The sequence below is a fragment of the Drosophila bipectinata genome, chromosome 3R, assembly GCF_030179905.1.
Source record: "Drosophila bipectinata strain 14024-0381.07 chromosome 3R, DbipHiC1v2, whole genome shotgun sequence".
NCBI lineage: Eukaryota > Metazoa > Arthropoda > Insecta > Diptera > Drosophilidae > Drosophila > Drosophila bipectinata.
In genome coordinates this window covers 2,658,894-2,664,998 of record NC_091739.1, presented here as the reverse complement: position 1 = coordinate 2,664,998, position 6,105 = coordinate 2,658,894, and positions in this window count along the sequence as shown.

Sequence of the window (6,105 nt, the reverse complement as noted above, 5' to 3'; positions counted from 1 at the left end):
TCCTTACGTTCTAACGCTATTTTGACTGTCAGTTGCATAAAGTTAACTTCAAGGGTTAGTAGTCCTTTAAGAAACATTTTTCACATCTCTCAAATACTCATGTATCTGAGACTGACATTCATTTCTTAGGCCAACAGGCAGGTTGGGGGAACTCAGACTATCAAGAGCATAAGCCTGTGAATGCGGCTCAAGAGATAAGACGACGCACATGTGCATCATCTTGTGCCAGAAACTTTGCACCAAACTACGAGCACTTGACTTGTGACCCCGTCGCCGACCCGGCTCGATGATGTCGAACCCGGGGGCCGGAAGGGCTGGCCGTGCAGGGCTGGGCCTGCACTATGGGGAATTTGACCAGTTTTTGTGACAAAAACCCATTTTCTGAAAGTCGGAAAATTAAAATAAGTTTCACTGTAACGTATTCCAAATTCACCAATCTTCAGTGGTGCATAACAAAAATTTTGATAGAGGGCGCCAAAACAAAGGAATCAGCTGACAAACACAGCTGTTGCAATTGCAAAGCACAGGCGACTAAAACATTAAGTTTTGTTAACAAAGTTTGAGAGGCTAGAATTAAAAATCTAAACAATATAATAACTTTTTTTTAAATGAATATCATTCTGTGTGGCTTGTATTATATGTTTGTGATCGTCATTTGTAGAATAAAATCGTGTTGTCCCCGTAATCGAGCAAAAATGTAAGTAGCCTTGCCACTCCATATTTTGGATGAAGTCTCATGTTCCATAAGGGATTTAAAATGAGTCTAGAAGAGTCCATCGACGAAACCTATTGTATGTTGTAGAGTATTAAATTCTTGTTCGAATAAATGTAACTTTAAATACCACTTTTTTCCGATTATGCGAGAATTTTTCATTTTTAGAACATAACCTTAATTTGGCAAACACAAATTTTTTTTGCGAAATGTTTCGAAGCAAAGGAAAAAGTTGCAGAGGAGAACGCTGTCTTTAATTTTATTAAAGATTCCATCTCAGGAGTGAATTTTGAAGAGTATAGCGATATCGTAGACCAAGAGAGTAAAAAATTTTGCTACCGCTTGACGCAAATGTGGAAGAGGTGCTCTTCTATCTTAAGTCAGTAGCGCCGGAATCATGCAGTTTGGCTGAATTCAAAAACTATTACATTTTCCGAAAACCAAGAAGCCTGTAGGCCAACACTGCCTTTTCATTCGAAGGGAAATATATCTCGCAGAAAGCACGCTGTAGTGCCTCCAGACTTGTAGTCCAGACGTATTTCTGCGAGCTACAGGTCCTTCTGATCCGATAATTTTCGCTAGTGAATTTAGATAGAAGAATATAGCAACAGAAAATGTGTCTTCCATTTGAGGTTTTGGGCCTATTAGAGGGCTAATCAAATCCCGACGACACCACGGCGGGTGAGGATGAAAGCTCTTTTGATAATGTGAATATTGGACATCAATATAATATTGAGTTGGAGAACGAAGAGCTGGACCTTTGTCTTCTATACATTATTAATTGTCTTTCATTGCAGGGGCACACGATGCTTTAGATGGATTTTCTTCTTAAAACTGTAACCCATTGTTAAAGGCGTGCCACGCCCACCATTTTCTATGAAATACAACAAAATACTGTCACAGAACTAGTTGATAAGTACTCTAAAAATCTGCAGAAATTTACATTAGCTAACAAAAAAAAGTGGAGGTGCCACGCCCTCTATTTTCTTATTGGTAAAAGATATTGGTCAATGTAACCCCATGCAAAAAGCAGAAGTCAAATATCTTGCTCCGATCTTGAGTTATTAATTTTTGTCACAAAAATTGGTCAAATTACCCATAGTGGCCTGGCCGGAGATGAAAGTTTTTCTACCGAGTGGTGGAAAATTCCTTGCCAGCGACAAATAAGTTTGAAAAATTTTATGAGCTTGCAATGGGGCTTGTCAATTATGTTCTTTGCGCTGTCCCATAATGTCACAGACTTTCTCTGAGAAATGCAGAAACTGTCACTCCTTTTTCTCCATCCATGACTTTGCACAAAGTTTCGCCGGAAACTGAATAAAAATCAAAAGTCACCTTTCGAGTGCCTGGGATGCTGGGAGTTCTGTACTGAATATTTAACCGCATGGCGAATTAATGACAATCACAGGGGGCGAGGCAGGCCCAAAGGGGTGAGCCGGCGGGGGGAGTGGCACGCCCTAATGGTGCTGCATTGACCTGAATGCTAATGGAAATTGCCGGCTGAGTGGGGATTTGGCCTGCAAGGGGGATTACGCTAATGGCGGCGCTAGCTGTGTGGCACACAGAATGATATGTTGCGCATACGCCGCGTGTGCCGGCCCGCAAGACGGCTGAGCGGGAGGGCGGCAGCACGGCAAGCTGGCAAGCAATAACTCAAAATCTTAGACTCGTAAGCCAATTTTCGTTGATTTAGTTTATCTGCAGTGCTTCAGCATCATCAATACAAATGCCTTTGCGCCACTGATTCCCATTTGAGTGCTGTTCGCCCCCAACTTTGATTTCGTTTGTTGTCGTCTCGGGAGACGCCCGGAGTCGATCGAGTTCCTCCTGGGTGCCAGACACAATTTGATTTATTTCGCACAAATTGCGTTCCATTACGATATCGCTTTGAGTGCGTATACGGTATGCCCACTGTATGCGTATCCTTGCACAAACATGGTTTGTTTTTTGGGAATCCAAAATCCAAATCAAATGCTTAAGCTTCACCTCCGGCTTCGGCTTGCAAATCACTTTCGCTTTGACAGTGCACTTTTCAATTACTTGATGGGCGGATACATTTTATTCTCCCGATGCAGGACAGGCTATTTGTCAAATCTGGCTCAGGGGAAACTAATGGATTTGGCCAATCTTGTTTGCTTTTGCCCAATTTCAATTTGGTAAAAAATTACCATGCACAATAATTCAGTTTTTATTAAATAAATTTATGTCAGAAATCTTATTAGTCAAAAAGGCATCAAAATACGATATTAAATACCCATACACATATTGTAATATTAAAAATATTATTTACCTTTCAGAATCATTTGCAGTGCATTGTGACCCTTGGCAAGATTTAAAATCAAGTATTTATAAACGGCAATAAATAAAATCGGAAAAGGTTGAAATAATTGCTGGGATATGTAAAACAGATTTCGGTATTGGGCGTCATGGGAGTTCATTGCGCAGGCAGCCGGAGATTCTATCAGGTCCTGCCGGATTATTTAGACCCCAACTGGACCTGACCCAACTCCTGACCAGTGGCCCCTTTGGCCTTTGGGCCATCTGATATCAGGAATTGCGACAGGTGTCGGATTGGGGCAGATGCGCTTGATTTGGGTTGCCATCCAGCGTTTTTCGGGTTTTTGTTTTTTTTCGAGAGTCCGTGCAATCGTGCGAAGCGCTGTGCCATTTAATTGAAATTCAAGCTCACATTCCGCATTCGAGTGCCGCTAATTAAGACGTCTATGCAATAATTCGATAGTTCTCAGTGCATTCCGTCGGAATTTAATTAAAACTGACAATTTAAATGAAAATAGCCGGCGGATTTCGATGGAGAGCACTCAACCGAAAATGTATGGCCGCCGGCTCAGCAGGTGCAACAAAATGCCTTCTGAGTTTCGGCATAAAGTGAATTTGTAAGCAATTTGGCGCACTTAAACTGGCTAAAGTAAGGCCCAGACGGCCGACTTTTTGTGGGCTAGCTGCAGAAGAGGGCCGGCAGAATTGTGCATTCTTTGGCCGACAAAATGGGCAAACTTTGTGCCTCCCGCACTCGAACACACTTTTGCATAATGGTCCTGGGCCGCTGCTCCGAGGCCTTGTGGTTGCCAGTTGCCAGTTATTTTGGTAGAGTTCCATTGAGCTGGAAAGTCGCAGCCAGTACCCCCATTAATTAAATGCGGTTTGCGGCCTGCAGCCTGCAGCTTCTGTGGCTTTCAACGCTGCCATAATGAAAGCCAATAAACAGCAAATTCTGTTGCTCATAAAAGTCCATTCCGGAGTCGCCCACCTGGCCGGGACTCTACCCACCCACCTACCTGTCCAACGCTTTTCCTACCCAAAAGAAATGACCGTGCCCCAATTAAGTTTCCTCACGTTTCGCATGTATGCCAAAAGAAAAGTTTTCCTTTTTGGCCAAACGAACTGAAAGTTTAACTGAATGTTGCACCATGGGAAACTTTCCGGTCAATTAACTCAAAAATAAATATTATTTTTAATAAGCTCGGTAATGGGACCTCATAACAATATAGGAATTCCTGGCACTCGCATTATTCACAATTGTCACAATGTTTATTATTCACAAATGTTTAACTTTTTTATGAAGCCACTAAAGCCCACAGTGCCTTGCCTAAAAAGACTGTTTCACTGTCATGCCATGGCTTATGTTTATGTTGTTTTTGAAAAACGAGGGTTAATCGACGCCAGGAAGTTCATTAGATGAAGCGGCCTGTCCATTGATAACGATGTGTGAGATGCGTTATTGAAAAATGGCCACTTCACCGCAAACCGCTCCGATCTCTGATTGTTATTGAACGGAAATGCATTTAGACTGATTGCAACACAAATGGCATAGTTGGGCAGAGCGAATGCAATTAAATTGGAACTTTGATTGCATTTTTGTTTGATTCGCCGACTCATTGGTATCAATTTCGAATAACAGCTCGTCAAACATCGCAGTTATTTAGAGAATTCAATTTTCGTTGCGTTTATTCCGCACAAAGGGCTTAAAATTGGGAAGAAACTAAAAGCTCACAGCCAGCAGCCCACAACCAATAATTTGCAATGTTCGTAATGTGGCCAAACATTTGTTCAATTGCAATGGCAGCCGATGAAATTGAAATTTGTGGCCCTTGAGCTGACTGCCCCGCAGATGCATTGGAGAACATTGGTTTGCAAACTTTCAATAATGAGAATGAAGCTTACAAAAGTTTTTTTTGAAGTCAAACCATTAAAAATTCATGTGTTGGCGAATTTCATTCGTTTTATATATCTATGAATAAGGTTCCTTCTTCTTAATCCTGTTTACAACCCCGATTTATGGCTGTTCTCCGTACCAGTGTGCGGTTTGCGACTTCGCCTTGGGATCAGGGATATGGCTAAAACTTGGACTGCCGGTCTCTATGGCTGCGGGCTGGCTGAAAGCTTTTGCAGCTGATTAAAGTGACCTGGGCCAAATGAGGCTTGAGTGCCGGAGTGTCAGAGTACTGGCCAGCAGTCAACCGGCAAGGCAATCTCAGGTTTCGCATCAAGGTCGCAGTCGGCGCTGATTGAAAATCAATTGCCGGCAATGACGAGGCAGCCATCCATCCATCCATCCACTAATCTCCTGGTCAGCGATGATAGCTGACTTTATGGGCGTATCTAATGGCCATGGTTTTATCTCTCTGCGACCACACCCATTGCCATCCACTCACACACCCACTCTCTCTAAAAGTGCGACAGCTGGAAATGTTGCATTTAATGTTGCCGCTTGTAATTCCGCATGTTTTACAATGCACTCACATGCCCGCTTCCCATGCAATACTTTTGGACTATTTGTTATGCAAGAGTTGCAAAAAGAAGGCAAAAAAAAACCCCAAATGCAAATATTTGACAGTGGGCGGGGCTGGTCGTAGAGGGCGTTGGCCTTGAAAACTGCTCCAGGGCAGCGGCTGGTCAGGCGAAACTCTCACAGATGTCAGTTTATGTAAATGGATTCGAAATTAGTTTCAGTTTTGTCCGTCCTTTCTCCCGAAAAATAGTAGAAATGGCAGCCCTTTGTGTCCATTTGGGCAGCATGTGTGGTCACAAAATTGATTACAAAATGTTGAAAACTAAAATAAAGGAAATGATAAGGCCACGATATTATAGCAGCGAAAGAGAATCTGCAAATCGAATGGAAAAGGATTAAATACCGGCTTAAAATGTATGTTTTAATGCAAAATCGTATCCAATTCAGGCATCACAGGTAATTAGATGAATAAGAGCCACTTGCGGCCTTACGAAAAAAAAACAAATGCATTTCATGTGTCAGCGCTACGTCAAGGGGCTCCAAAAGCATTCAATTGAAGGCAACCGGGGGCACAAACTGCGTCTAACCATGTCAGCAACATTAGTAGCAACACAAAATTCTAATTAAGTCATGGGGTTTTGTG